Source organism: Cornus florida, unplaced genomic scaffold (assembly GCF_030987335.1).
Source record: "Cornus florida cultivar Cherokee Brave unplaced genomic scaffold, ASM3098733v1 CherokeeBrave_3.0.0_Hap2_Chr02, whole genome shotgun sequence".
NCBI lineage: Eukaryota > Viridiplantae > Streptophyta > Magnoliopsida > Cornales > Cornaceae > Cornus > Cornus florida.
Genome location: NW_026775572.1, coordinates 39,769,311 through 39,785,883, shown reverse-complemented (window position 1 = coordinate 39,785,883; position 16,573 = coordinate 39,769,311). Strand labels below are relative to the sequence as shown.

General features: G+C 33.8%; 1 long non-coding RNA gene across 2 annotated transcripts; it reads left to right on the top strand.

Annotated features, from left to right (window-relative positions):
- Positions 1-397: 397 nt before the first annotated feature.
- Positions 398-12,283, top strand: LOC132294742 (uncharacterized). 2 transcript variants are annotated; one of them, XR_009478193.1, is made up of 6 exons: positions 403-796; positions 915-967; positions 2,091-2,154; positions 2,821-3,187; positions 9,778-10,125; positions 10,342-12,281. It is a non-coding gene; the product is annotated as an uncharacterized LOC132294742 (long non-coding RNA). The 2 variants fall into 2 exon arrangements; XR_009478192.1 differs by having other exon boundaries at positions 398-796; positions 915-2,154; positions 10,342-12,283.
- The last annotated feature ends 4,290 nt before the right edge of the window (positions 12,284-16,573 follow it).

The window sequence follows — 16,573 nt, the reverse complement described above, 5'->3', positions numbered from 1 at the left end:
TATATAAAAAATACACCCCCTGAGACCCTTGTTGTTAGACTTAAAAGCCCAAATAAAAATGGTCCATATTCCCTTTAAAGACCGAACTGATCAAAAGATTCAAAAGTCCATTTATATAAAACAACAAAAAGAAAAACTCTAATTTTGCCTCTCATTTTGTGATGTCATACTCTATCGTCTCTCATTTTGCCTCTAAGGGCCGTTTGTATTTTTTTTTTTTTTTTTGACTATTACAGTGTTAATTTTGACAATAAAATTATATTTGATGTTATTTTATTTTTTTTATTTTCAATATTTTTACAACAAAGTATCTTTCTTAAACGTATTTTTAAATTTTTTTATTTTTTAAAACTCCTATAAGTATTATTTCTATTTTTGTCAAAAAAAAAAAAAAAAAAAGAAGGTTTAAAACAGAATATCAAAACAATCCGCCTCATACTTCGCCCCCAAGTATTTCATATTTTTTGACTAAATCAATGAACGACTTGTGAATTACTAGGAAAGTGTGGAAAGGAGACTGATTCACAACCGTTACGATTCTGACGGATTCAAACAATCTCATACACACACACATATATGGCTATACATCTATAATTATTTGTTGGGGTGTGTATATATATAAATAAGGCAAAAGTGCACTAAACACTCTTTCAACTATAAATAAGAGCAATATTGGAAGTTGCAAACAAACCTAGACCCCCCTCTCTCTCAAACTCGATCGACAACAACTCTGTAAAACTCTTCTCTCACTCTCCACATCAGACGAAACTCGCTATTGCCGTCAATGCTGATGATGGTAAAATCAAATTCAATACGACAATTTTTCAAAAATCTGTTAAACATTTTCTTCATCAATATGCTCAATTTCAGTCTTATTTTAAAGTTTTAATTAGTTTTAAAACTCTGATTTGCAGGAAATCTGTAAGGATTCTACCACACCGAACACATTGGGCATAACGGGCAAATTGTACTATTTTATTTTTCTAATTTATAAATATGGATGTATACTATAGCTTTTGTTTCGGTTAAAATGTCTACCTTCAAACCCTAGGTCTGATTGTTGTTAATGAAATGCACCGAACTCTAACAATTGGCTGGCACTGTAAAACTGCTCTCTGTAATTTTCTCCTACTTTCTTGAGAAGTTACTTACCTTTTGTTTCTCAGGCTTTGCTTGGAGTGACTGAATATAAGTGGTGTATCTTAAACTTGTTTTGTATGTTCGTCTCTCTCTTTTGCTTTTCTCTCTCTTTTGATGTCTCTTTCGGGACTAATTCTTCAATGAAATTGTTAATTATTGGTGTGGGTTTGATGTGTTCCTTCCTTTCTTACTTCTTCTGTTATTTATTTATTTCATTAGGCATTCACATAATTTTTATGATTTTTTTTGGTCTTTTTAGAGGATATATGGGGCTTACATATGGTGAAGGTAGTGAATCTTGGACTGAGCATTGTCAAATAAAATCTTGTCTTCTAGTTAGAAAAATTGTTTATTATTCATAGTGTGACATTAATAAGAAAGCAAAGCAACGTTTGTTAAATTAGGTGAGTATTGGTATCTGTGGTCTTTCATCTTTGGAAGACTAGGTGTGGTGCTTTTATAGATGCTCTGGGTAAGACATTAGGATGCGTTTATGAGTGAATGTCCTCATTTATGTTTTTCACAAAAACAAAATGATATACAATGCATGTATATTTTGATTCTTATAAACCAATTTCTATGTACAATGCACGTATATTTTGATTCTTATAAATCAATTTCTTATACTGCTTCTTTTCTTGCTTCTTGTTGGCTTTTTATTTTTTTTCCTTCTTTCCGTTTCACTTTTCTGGTTTGCATACTATGTTTAGCTTATTACTAGCAAATCGCTCTGATTGTTGTTCAAATAATGTTTTTGACTCAATTTCTTATACTCAATTTCTAGAAAGCAATGTAATTACCTGGCAATCAATTACATGAGTTATTATATACTATGTTCAGCTTATCACTGGCAAATTGCTCTGATTGTTGTTACTTATCAAAAAAAAAAAAAAAAAAATTGCTCTGATTGTTGTTCAAATAATGTTTTTGACATTTTTCTTGTGACACAGTTGCAGAAAGCTTGCTACACTTGTTCTCAAGCAGGATCAGAAGACTTGGCGGCTCCGAACCTTTGTAAGTAAAATATACTGTTATTCTTTTGTTTGCTGCCTGCAGTTAATTTCTGTATAACTTCAGAAGACGAGTATGCATTCGATACAGCATTTTGGGTCTTTGGGTGCTGTGAAAGGGTTGACTAGTGATGGTGTTCGTGTAACTCAGTTAATAAACAGGTCAAAATGCATTTAATGACATTTAACTTATTTAATGACCTCTTTAACATGTTAAACTTAAATGGGTCAAACTTGCAGATTAACTCAAGTATAAAATAATGGATTAACTAAATTGGTATCAAGTGCCTTTCTGGATTCTTGTTTAACAACTCTCTTAGGTTCCATGAAATAGTTCTTGTACTTCTTTGTTTTCATATATGTGTAGTATAACTCTTTGCTTATAACTTAATAGGATGCATCTGAAATCGTAGCCGTGGTCGAAGATATAGCATTTTAATATATATTGCTGCAGTGTCAGATGTGTTGTGTTACTTTTGAATATGTAGCAAGTCTTTCCATGTCATTTGTTGTGTCGGCGCATTCGATTGTTTGCTAATTCTCAATATGTGAAATACTTTAATTGGCGGCATAGATTACTGTTCCTAGTGTTTTGTTTAATTTCTATTTTGTCATTTTGACTAGGATTTTTGACAAGGAGTTATTTCATGATTCAAAATCTGAGGTGCAGGTCTTATTCTGATCTCTACGAAGATAGGAAAGAAAAGAAAGGATTTTGAGCACCAAAACACAGCCTGTTACTGTATACTCGTTTCAGACTATACGAGCAATAGAATTTTTGGAAAAAAGACATCCAGCTATGACTCTCTATTTTCTCAACTTGGATGTTAAAATCCCACCATTATTGATCCCTTATATCTATTCATTTTCAGAATAATATTGTTGTCAGTCTAATTTAACAAGACATGTTTAGATATCAATCTGACTAATATTTATTTGATACAGTTATCTATCAATGACCACTTCTTTATTTCACATGGGACAGACTCAAAGACTGTTGCTGTCTTTTATCTTCTAGAACAATGAAGTACTTTTAGGTAAGATTTAAGTTCCTACAAATTTCTATGTTTTGGAGCACTCGCAAATGATAACCTGATTTACCATTAATTTGGTGTCATTGCTGTTGCTGCTAATGTTTCTGTTGTTGATATTATTCTTTCTAATTTAGTTTTTAATGGTAATGCGACAAAACACATCCTTTTTGTATTGACATGTTCTAAGCTCTAAATGATTTTTTGTGATAACCTGGACAACTTGAGTATTAGTGGATTTTGCCTGACACAGAAGTGGGATTGGGTCGCACAATCAAATTTCCGTGCTTTGTCAAGCTTTAGGGGTTTTGAGTCTTTAGGAGGCATTGTTAGTCGAGCTCAAGCAATGTTTAATTGTCAGCACAAGTTTAATTGTCTTAAATGCCACCTCTTTTTATCCAACGAAGCTGAGGCAATATCTTTACATTTAGGCAGGGGCGTAGGGACCCAAATTTTTTGGTCCCTGCATTCCTATGTGTTTGCCTGTTAGCATATATCTATATATATGTAAATTGTAAACTGTGCTTGGGAAAACAAAATATTGTATAGTTGTTAACTTAGAACTTGGTTATACTTTAACTTTTGTCAAATTTTGGTCCCTCTCAGAATCAAAATTGCTAGACCATAATACAAATCTTAGGGCTGCTTGATCAAACTTTAGTCAAACCCGAAGTCACATTGCCGATACTAACAGATTTAGTAGCATTATTCTATGGCTCGTAGACTAGTGATATCTCTTTTAGGAGTTAAAAAAGTATGGTTTCATATATTTTAGTGATAATGGGTATGATGTGATATTATTGTCACTCAATTTAGCCTTGCTTCCTTGGCTAGTAGATCATACACTTACAGGCATTGAGAAAAGTGCTTTAGTGTTATTTTATTTATTTATTTATTTTGTCACAATTACACTCTGAGATGAGTTTGTAATTTGAATACTTGTCTTCTCCAATTTTTACCACTTTTGTTCTTCTTGTTTGTCCTATTGTTTTTAGGTGTTAATTGCACTGGGTTTGTCGTTAGTGATTATAATAATCAGGGCATACTTTGTGAGTATATATATTCCAGCCAATTCTAACAGTTTTAGAATTCTGGTTTAGAGTTTGTTTCACTAGATTTGGATCAGTCCTCACAAATGCATATAATTCTCGATTTGGTCGGTTTATTGCAGGATAGCCCTTCCTTTTGGCAGGGATTGAGTACTATAAGTAGTTGGGTCCATTTATTAAGATTTCTCATCACTAAGATTAGTGTGTATGTGACTTTAAAATTTTAAATATTACAAGGAGAGAAAATTTGATGAAGATGAAGAAAAAATGCACTTAAGAGAGCTGAGAGTACATAGCATCTGATACAAACTATCATAGCAACACACATATATATATATTTATAGATACAAACTATCATAGCAACATATATTGGTGGGAGAGTACAAAGTAAATAATTGGATGAAGCTATAATCTCGAACTCGCCTAACAATTTTCAGTTGAGTAAGCTTGTCAATTGATTCAATTCTATAGTTGAGAAACAAGTAATGGACTCCCTTCTTTAAACTCTCTCAACAGCAGCTCTTTCTCACTCTAAACCACTACAGAGATATCACTGATATCGCCCCTTCAGTAATATTTACTGTGACTACTTTCTTAAATTCCCTCTCTCTAAACATAACCACGACAACAGCTCTTTTCTTACTCTAAAACATTGACAGGGCGATCCCCTCAGTAATTGATATTCTTGTCTTAAATTCTCCCTCTCTCTTAACATAACCACTCAACCCCATCTTTCTCTCTTGCAGGTTGCAGCCGAAGTCATCTCTCTCTCTCTTAACATAACCACTCAACCCCATCTTTCTCTCTTGCAGGTTGCCAACTAATATGAAGAAAAAAAAAGACATAGATTTTGTCAATTTGTAATACTATGTACTCTGCTAATGTACTTTGTCACACATTCCCACCAATTTGTGCTGGTTCTCTGTTGCCCCTCCAATGTATGTTGGTTATAGAAAAGAAAAAACTCTATAGTCTTATTCTATGCTTAAAATAAGACACAGTATCAATTAAGGCTGCAACTCAGTCTCAACCTAACATATAAAATCAAGGGCGGATCCAAGAATTGTCAATGGAGTGGGCTAATATTTATTTGGGTGGGCTAATACTAGTAATAATTTATTTATTTTTTTGGTTGGGCTAAAATTGGGTATAGAAAAAAAACAATAATAAAATAAAAAAATTTGGGGTGGTATTGAGCCAACCAATGCCCACCCCTGGATCCGCTAGTGTATAAAATGTTCAACTCTAACCCAAGTCTAACGGTCTAATCCGATCTCTAACCCTAACTTCTCAACTTGAGCACAACTCATCTTTGAATTTTTAAACTTAGGTTTGCAACTGTGTTGAGATTGTGGGTTAGAAAGTTAGGTTAATTTGGGTTATCTATATAGTTAATCTCCACATTGGAAATTTAGAGTGATCTTTTGTTAGTGTCAGATTAGATTACTCCTCAGCATAAATTTTTTAAAACCTTAATACAAATTTATATGAAGAAAAAAAACGAACAAATTCTTAAAATATTGATTCTTCAAAGTGTGAACATACAAATAAATTAAGATTTAAACAATGAAAATTGAAAAGGAAAGGTGATCATAATTTGAATATTTATATATAATATATGTTAAACAAAATTTGTACAAAACAATATAGAATTTGGGTTTAAATTGAGCTCGGGTTGCTGACACCTTAACCCAAGCCCAACCTTAATTAAGTTCAAGTTGAGATTTTTCCACCCAAACCCAACTCTAATTGTAAATGTTAGGGATAAATAATAATGGTTGAAGAAGTGTTGACGGAGCGTTGATGAAGCTGGTTGCGTGGGGTGGATTTGTGAAGTTCCTGGAGGCGCGTATGGTAGCGTGAGTTTGAAGGTTGACCTCCGCCGGGGATGAGGCTGATGGTGCCATCCTCGAACTACGATAAACTGATAAGACTGCTATCAATAATCGACCGGCTTTGATACCATGATAGAATATGTGTAAAACAATATTACACATATTCTAATATGGTATCAGAGTCGGTCGATCACTGGTAACCTATGTTTCCTGGATTTGCCGGTTCTGGCTAGAGTGTCGGTATCAACACGACACAGAAACGGACATCAGATCTAGGTTGGACTCCTCATCTTCTCTTCGGACATGGTTGATGATGAAAATACACAAAAGGATGCGTGGGTTGATGCCAGTGAAGGATTTTTTTTTTTTTTTTTTTTTTTTTTTTTGTTGAATCGACTTCCGTTTGCGGTGTTAGGAAGCTCTGTGATTCGAAGATGGCATCTGCTACCAATGATCGACTGGCTCTGATACCATGTTAGAATATGTGTATATTACACATATTCTAACATGGTATCAGAGTCGGTCGATCACTAGTAACCTATGTTACCCGGATTCGCTGGTTCTGGCCGGAGTGTCGGTGTCAACACGACACAGAAACGGACATCGGATCTGGGTTGGACTCTTTATCTTCTCTTCGGACATGGTTGATGATGAAAACACACAAAAGGATGCGTGGGTTTATGCTAGTGAAGGATTACAAAAAATAAAAATAAAAATAAATCTTCTTTTTTTTTTGAATCGGCTTCCATTTGCGGTGTTAGGAAGCTCTGTGATTTGAAGATGGCGTCTGGTTAGAAAACATCTTTGAAGGCTTGAAGATGATGTTTACTTTTTGCGGTGTTAGGAAGCTCTGTGATTCGAAGATGGCATCTGGTTAGAAAACATCTTTGAAGGCTTGAAGATGATGTTTACCTTTCACGCGCTATCAATGCCCAATTTGTTTGTAATCTGCCGAGCGCGAAAACACGCTTGTGATATGGGTTACAACTGTTCTCCCACACACACACACACACACACATATATATATAATACAAATAAACAAATTCTTAAAAAATTGATTCTTTAAAGTGTTGACATACAAATAAAATAACATTTAAACAATGAAATTTGAAAAGGAAAGGTGATCATAATTTGAATATTTATATATAATATTCAAATAAACAAATTCTTAAAAAATTGATTCTTTAAAGTGTTGACATACAAATAAATTAAGATTTAAACAATGAAATTTGAAAAGGAAAGGTGATCATAATTTGAATATTTATATATAATATATTTTAAATAAAATGTGTACAAAAAAAAATATAGAATTCGGGTTTGAGTTGAGCTTGGGTTGCTGACACCTTAATCCAACCCTAATTAAGTTCGGGTTGAGATTTTTCCGCCCAAGCCCAACCCTAATTGTAAATGGTAGGGTTGAATAATAATGGTTGAAGAAGTGTTGACAGAGTGTGGATGAAGCTGGTTGCATGGGGTGGATCTATGAAGATCCTGGAGGTGCGTGAGGGAGCACGAGTTTGAAGGTTGACCATTGCCGGGGATGAGGCTGATTGTGCCATCCCCGGCAGTGATGATGATAAACTGATAAGGCTGTTATGAGTGATCGACGGGCTCTGATACCATGTTAGAATAACATGGTATCAGAGCCTGTCAATCACTTGTAACTTATGTTTACCTGGACTCGCCAGTGGTGGCTAGAGTGTATGTGTCGACACGACACAGACACAGACAATGGATTTAGATTCGGGTCGAACTTCTCACATTCTCTTCGGACACGGCTGATGACAAAAACACACAAAAGGATGTGTGGATTGATGCTTGAGAAGGATTACAAAAAAAAAAAAAAAAAACAATCATCTTTTTTTTGTTGAATCGGCTTCCATTCACGGTGTTAGGAAGCTTTGTGATTCGAAGATGGCATGTGGTTGGAAAACATATTTGAAAGCTTGAAGATGATGATCTGCCTTTCACGCGCTATCAATGCCCAATTTGTTTGTAATTGGCCAAGCGTGAAAACACGCTTATGTTATTGGTTACAACTGTATTCTTTTATATATATATATATTCCCTCTGTCCCATATTAGATGTCCCTTTTAGGGAGTAGAACTTTTTAAGGGGCATGTAATTATTGCATTGTTCCCTTTAAAAATTACAAAGCTACCCTTTCAAGTTTAAATATACATATAATCAAGTTTGAAATTTTTTAAAATTTTTAGGATTTTATGAAAAGATGTAAAATATGTTGTTTAAACTTGGTAAGTGGACAAGTATTTTGGGACAACCCAAAAAGGAAAGATGGACAACTAAAAAAAAAAATTCATGTTTTTTTTTTTCTTCGTATTATTCAACGGGGGAGAGAGAGAGACCATAGAAGTGAGGGAGAGGTAGATCACTTCAGCTGCAACCTGCAACCTGCAACCTGCAACATAGGAGTGAGAAAGAGAGAGAGAGAGAGATAGGGGTTAAGGGGTTATGTCTACAGAGAAATTTTAAGACTGATTATCAATTACTGAGGGGATCGCTCTCTCAGTGTTTTCGAGTGAGAATAGAGTTGTTGTTCCGGTTATGCTATGTACTCTTATCATATACAATTTTCACCGATGTATGTTGGTTCTCTCTTGCCCCCTCCAATGTGTTGTCGTAATAGAAAAGAAAAAAATCTTCAGTCTTATGCTATGTTTGGTTGGAAAGACGGATCGAGGAGGGGAGGGATAGGCGATACTTCTCATGTTTGGTTGGAGGAAAGGGAAGGGAGGGAGGAAGCAAGTTGGGATGAAGCATCCCTCCTAACCTGTTGTTTTTTTATCGGTCCAAAATTAGGCGGAAGAGAGGAGGGAAAGAAAGAGTAACTAACCCAAAAAAAGTAATATACCAATTTTAATCTTTCTACTATCCCTCCCATTTTTCCAAATAAAAAGTGAGGGAGGCACCTTCTCTTCTAGGCATGCCTCATCCATCCCTCGCTCTCTCCCTTCCATCCTTTTTTTTTCATCCCTCCGACCAAACGGAGCATTAATGATACAACATTGATCATTATGGAGGTCATTATCAGTATAGTTTCACTTTGAGGGTTTCACTTTGAGGGTGTTAGAAGGTATATATGTAATTCTAATAGTATATTGGATATAATCCTAACTTTTAGAATTATTTGTAGAAAGTCCCAAGATCAAAAAAAAAAAAAATTTCAAACAGTCTAAGTTTGAACATAGGACCTGCTCTTGATACCATGTTAACTACAATCTACTCTAGAAGTTTAGTTGTTGGAGAGGATGTAACTTTAATATTTAAACATTCCAACACAAAATATATATATCGTCGATAGAGATTTACTATGACATTGCAAACTAAATCGATCATCTTTCTCTTTGATTCCTATCTAAGGCAAAACCAAAAAGATGAAGCATTTGAATATGGTGGTTCTGCTCATCCTCTTGGTTACAGCAACTGGCTAGTTTCACATCTCTCCCTCTCTTTATACATAAAATGGTTAATATTATTTAATTACATCTATAAAGTCTCAGAGCACTGCTTAAGATGTAGTTGTTCACGTAAAATATACACACACACACACACACACATACACACACACACACACACACACACACACACATATATATATTTACACACATAAATATATATATATATATATATATATATATATACAGATGCGTGTGTGTATAATGTGTAGTTGGGAAATGATTTTTGTTGAAAGAAACAAAGAAGGTAAGAAATTCAACTACAACATACAAGGGCATCCTCTGAAGCAAGTCTAGAGCAGCAGGACATGTTGTCTTCTGCAATCTGAGATATGGAAACTTTAATTGAGGAACTGAAATCAAAGGTTTCAAAAGATGAAATTAGGACTGAGAATGCAGGGGAGCAATGTGTTGTATAACCTGAAACTAACTTAGAGACGACAAGAATAGAATCCTTGGAGACATCTTTGCAGTAAGCTAAAGATGCAAAAGCAACAATTGCAAAGGAGATTATTGTTTAGACCAAGTTTATTATGGGCATGGTTACGCAACTAGCCATGGAAAGGGAATGCATCAAGAAGCAGGTTTTTTACTTCACCATTTCCTTGATTTAAACTTGGCATGTACCTATTTCATGTACCTATTTTTTTACCCCTTTTCTATCTTCCGCTTTCCAATTTAATTCAGTAGCCGAAAATTTCTTTACCATTTTTGACTTTGTGCTTTTTAAATTTTTTATAAAAGATTTGTTATATTGACACATTTAGTCTAAAAACTTAGTGGATTTGATTTTGGTGCAGTTATATTCTTTAACCATCCAAAACAAAATTTTGGTGGAGAAGTTGCAGAAAACAAAAGGGGACGCATTTTGCAAGTTTGCATGAGAATGTAGGTGCTGATGATGGTGAGTTTCCAGGTCAGGGGTACTATTTATTTTATTTTCTATGACAGTGGATTGAGAGACATCGATATGATGTCTGCCTGGTCCCCTGTCCGATTTATTGGTATCAGACTTGACCTTTTTGATATGATGTATATGATAACATTGGAATTAACACATTAAAACAAATCTGTTTGAATGCCTTATACATTGAACCATTGAGGGCCTCACCAATTGATGCCCCGAAAACGTTCTTCTTGTGTCAAGAAATGCATCAGTAGTACCTACAAACAGATAATGGCTATCACTCAGGATACGATAGTATGCTTTGGGATGAGGGTAATTCATAGAATCATTTGAGCATACATAAAGCACAATCAAACGCACAATAAGCTTAACTCATTTGTCATTACTCAGAGCATGTTTTTGATACATTGAATTGGTTATGATGAATTTAAGATTGACGATACCTCTGACAGAGATATCATTGAATGATAATTTATGGAGTTCAACAAATTATAGTAACATTGTATAATCTCTTTCTATATCCCAAATTCTATCACAGGACCAGATTTGTTTGTTTTAACATCTACCTCTGTTCCCAATGCATTTGCTAAATGAATTCTCTGTTTTGTAGATTCTCCTGTTATTTTTTTTGGCCCTTTCTTTGTTATTTATCTTTCAGTTTATTTCACTCTCTAAAATTGTTCCTTTTGGTTTCTGGTTTTGACTTCAAAAGAACACTTTCATTCCCGTAATTCTGTGCTGCTTTGCATATTTTAGTTTTAACACTAGAAAGAGGTAACACCAGAGTTCAACGCAATGATACTGCAGATTGAGGTTTACTCATTCTTTTATGCTTCCCGAGTTTTGCCGTTTCGTATCACTGTCTTTTGCTCTTCTTTCAGTTTATTACCTTAGGATGAGAGAAAAAAAAAAAAAATGGCATTGCATGCTAGCAATGTTCGTGAGATTTCTTGTTTGGTCAGCAGTTAACACTGAAATTATAATATCACACTACCTTATTACAAAACCAATGGATCGTTCACTTACCAGGAGAAAAAATAAAGAAAATTATAAAATACACTGTAATTTAGTCTCAAAATGGAGTCATTCTTGTCATCTCTCAAAAAATTTATTCAACGCATTTCTTACTCCCATCTTCAAAGGTTATAGTTGCTACATAAAATTTTCAGATATGAATTAATTTTTCAGATATGAATGGGTGATTCAAATTGATGTTTAGGCCCGTGGAGTTAATTATGCTGATATGAGAAACAAAAGGGTTATGAGAGTACATGGCATATATGTAGCTCTTTGCATGTCACTGTGCCAAGTTCAACAATTTGAAATCTATATGATTTCGCTCTAAATTTGCTTTCTAATTATTATAGACAAAGCAGCCAAACTTGAGCCCAGTTCAAGAATATTTTGTTTCTTTTATATGTAATTTCACTTTGAAATGAGTTTTTATTTTGTAATTTGAATGCATTCCTTTGTCCATTTTTACTGGTTTTGTTCTTCAGCTGCGATTGTTTTTACTGCGTGACGTTCACTAGTGGTTCTCGCTTGCCCCTTTAATGTATGTTGGTTATAGAAAAGAAAAGCTCATCAGCGTTAAAACATTGATTATTGTGGAGCACATATATGATCATTAATCCGGTATAGTTTTCATTTTGAGGGTGTTTGAGAGATGTAAATTTGATATGATCTTAACCTTTAAAATTAAATATACGTGTGGAAACTCTCTAGATTCAAATTTGTTTCCCCAACTCAAGCATTTTACCCAAATTTTAATCTACCATAAAATTTTGGCCTCAATATTCTAAATTTTCTACCAATTGCGCATCAAACAAGGCATTAGTAAAATGCGGTAGAAAAATATGAATATGTTGGGTATGATACTAAAAAAAAAAAAATTTAGAACATTGAAGGGTTGATAAAAATTGATAGATTGTGGTAAATTCTAGATGTAAATATGTATATACATTTGGGTTGAAAGTTCTAGTCACTAAATGATATCTATTGACGGGAATTCATTCTGATCGTTGATCATATATATATTGGTATGAGTGATATTCATAATTAGTTGAACATTTTTAATTAGTTAAAAGCTAAAACCTCTGAGTGTGAGGGTGATAAATTTTAGGAGTCCTGAGTAACAACTAACAACTCACGCATATTTACTTCGTATGTGATATTATGAGTAGTGAACCTAGTGTGACCAATGGACACAATCCATTCCAGAGGCGGCTCAAAGTAAATCGGGTCTTAGATGAAAAATAAAATGTGGCTTTTTTATATTATAATATGCTATATACCATAATAATTAATTAAAAACTATTCTTCTTGCTTTTTGAGATGCAATATAACCTAATTTAGAAAGTACCAATGTTGCTGCAAATTCTTTAATAAAAGAAAAGTGCATTCAAATTGAGACTTGAAACTAATGAATATTGAGTCGAGAAGAAAAAAAATTGTAAAGTTGTAATGAAAGAAGACTAAGAAGGGAGATGAGTTGTAACTTGTAACTAACTTGTTGAGTTTGCTAAGAGATGAGAGAAATCAGAATTCCGAATGGACGTGAAGATTAAGAATAAGAAAAATAAATAAATAAAAAGTAAAAATTTAGAAAAAGAGAATATAGAAAGTTTCTTTACTTCTCCATACAACGGCTAAATATTTATTGTGGTACAACTTACCGAAAAATTATTAAATATATATTGTGCTGGTGTAAAAAAAAAAAACGTGTATAAAATAGACAAAGAGAAATAAAATATTAATGAGATATTTTAGGAAATAAATAAAAAAAATGAGATATTTTAGGAGACAAATAATTTCTCTCTTGGTTAAAGTTTAATAAAAGGCCTCAATGATGATAAGGAGATAAAAACAAAAAAAGAAGAGTTATTTTAGGAGATAAATTTTTTTAGAATTAATGTTCAAGGAAACCATTACAATATATCATATACTCGGTAACTATAATATTTTGGACCTTTTTATTAGTTGGGGCTTTAAGCGACCGTCTAACTCGCCTAAGGGTCGAACTTCCTTTCAACATGAAATCAACAAATGTTCAGTCAAACACCACAATATCAAATAAGAAATGGTAAAAATCAACCGAAAGAGTAGAAAAAATAGTCTCTATTAGACAACAAAAGGGCGAGGGGTATGTTTGGGTTGAACAAATGTAAACAAAAAAATTTAAAAATCTGAACATGGTCTAATGAATAAATTCAGATAAATTTATAATTTTTTATAACCTAAACTTGTCGGAAAGAAATCCAATAATTATATATATATATATATATATATATATAAAGTTACATGCAACGAACCACGATACCTTGAGAGTAAGCCACATAGCACGCACGTACTAGGCTGGTGACAGTAAGAAAATAGCATAATGGTCACATATATAACCGTGGATACTGAAAATTAAGGTGTTTTTTTTGTTTTGTTTGGTGGGTGGAGGAATTGAGCATGTCATTTTATTTGACAATGGATCCAGAGAGTGCCGGAAGGATGACAAAATGGATAGTGATTTAGCGTATTTTTAGTCACTCCTATCAGCTCTCAATTATGCACGTTTGATTATAATTGAAGATAAAATAGTCTACTTAAATGTTACTCTCTCCGCTTCAAATTAAAAGTTCACTTAGAGAACTGTGGCGTTCATTTAGAAAACTGTCACTTGAGTCACAGTTCAGGCGGTTTTGGACGGGGTAAAAAAAAGTTAAACGGAGCAAGGATGGGGTGAAAAACTCTCCTGTTTAGGCAGTTTTGAACGGAGACGAGGCAAGATTTTCTAAATGTTTGTGAGGACAAAAGAGGGTACACCTGCCCAAAACTGTCCCATTGCCGTTCCTACCTGTAAGTTAAATCTTTTCATAAAAGATTTGGTCAAAGAACAGAGGCATCAGGAAAAGTGCTTTGCAGTTTTACCAATGAATTTTTACTTTTGAACTTGATTACATGCCTTTCTCCATTGTTTATAGCTTGTGTTCTCTTAGTTCGTGCTATTGTTTTTAGTTATGGTACATACTTTGTGTGTTGATATACATAGTCGGCCAATTTTTTTTAACAGTTTCAGATTTTTGGTTAGAAGTTTATCACCAGATCGGATTTCACTCTCCAAAAGAATACTAGAAAAACTCGATTAAAGATGGATATAATCCTAACCTTTAAAATAACTTGTACCATTTTCCAAACGTAGAATGTTCCAAGTTCCAAATCTTTGTTAACACAATTCGCTATTTCGAGAATTGAAGTACATATATTGAGATAGTTGCAAATAAATCGAGTTGTTGGAGCTAGATTGAATACTTAGCTTGCACACTATTATTGGGCTGGTTTAGTAAATGAGCCCACCTCAACAATGTTAAGTTCGTTTACCAGCATTTCACAACTTGTCGATCCAGCCCATATATGTCAACAAGTTGTTTCAGCCCAAATATGTTACCCCATAGGTAAAATACACCCCTTATTGCAGAATCAAAGGCCCAAATAAGATTGGCCCATATTCCCTTTAAAGATCCAACTAATTAAAAGCCCATTTCAAATCAGCCTCATGGAACACGGTCGGCCTCTCACTTCGGCCCTTCATTGTTTCGTATTCTATGCGACGTCAATGACGACTTCGACTCGTGAAATAAATTGTGAAATAATTAGTCATGTACTATATAGATCTGAGATTGCAAATATGTAACTTTTCAGTCAATTTGCTAGCATTTTATCCAACGTCAAGCAATTTAGCATTTATTATTTTAGGTTCTAATTTCAAATTTTTGAATTTTTATTTATTTTTAAATATGCCATTAACTATCGGATAAAATTTTGGTCTCAACATTTTAAATCTTTTACCTAAAAGTGCATCATTCTAAATATTTGTAAACATGTAATTGTGTTTGTTTTTTGTGTTTTTTGAAAGGTAAAATTTAATTTATTAATGTAATAGAACAAGTACAATAGCCTGAGGGAGACAATGGAAAAAATACAATCCCGGCCCAAAAGCCAGCCCAATCCAAAGCAGACCCAGCCACATCAGAACTAGACCCAAACAGCTTCAAAACAGCCTCCTAAGGAGGGAAACAAGACTTTGAACAACCAAGTCAACAATTCGGTGAACAGCCGTGGATGCAGCAAGGTGGATATTCCGCCTTTTTCCTCTAATCTGATGGTTTGGGAGGGGGTCGAAGGATTGTGTCTGGGATTTCCCATTTGTGAAGGATGCATCTGTTGATTTTTGTGTTTAGTGGAGGTTCAGCCATGATTTTGGTTTTGGCTGGTTCAATGATACGATGGAGAAGAGAGTTAGCAAAAGGTATGATATTTTGTTACTATTTTTCTTCTTTTATGTCTTTTATATTTTCAATATAATAATATATAAATTAAAATAAATAAGCCAGTATATGTTAGGGATGGGGGAGGATTATAGAATATTGAAGAATTGGTAAAAATTGATAGATTAGAGAAAATTTTAGATGGAGATAGTCATTTAGTTATAATTTAAGTGAAAAGTTATATATAGTAACTAAACATCAGAGAGGAGATTGCCTAAGGATGACAAACTGTTACGACTGAGGTTCTTAAGTTGATAAATTAGGAGTGGCAGACAAGCTAGACTGCTATTCTTTTGAATAACTAAAAAAAAATAGAGAAATAATGTGGTGGTTCAAATTTTACAAAAAAGAATTCAACAATTCGGTTCCATTGATAAAAAAAATCCACCCAGAATGCTGACGATGATCCTTCTAGACGATAGTAAAAAATAAAAATAAAAATAAAAGGTTCACGTTGATCAAACAAATCCATTGAGAAGGTTGATCCTTCCGGAAAGCTTCCAAATGATAGTGAAAAGATTTCAGAAAGCTTCTAGACGATAGTCCTTTCGGAAAGCTTCCGGACGATAGTGAAAAGAATCCAGAAAGCTTATAGACGATAGTGAAAAGAATCCAGAAGGTTCATGATCAAACAAATTTAGAAGGTTCGCGATCAAACAAATCCAGGGTTTGAACGTGTGATTAAGAAGGCCAGAAGGATGACAACATGAATAGTGGTTTTGCCGGCCTAGTCACTCTCATCATCTCTCAAATATATGAATCTCTAGCTCCTATCTACAAATGTTGAGATCTGTTGATAAGAATGTTGTC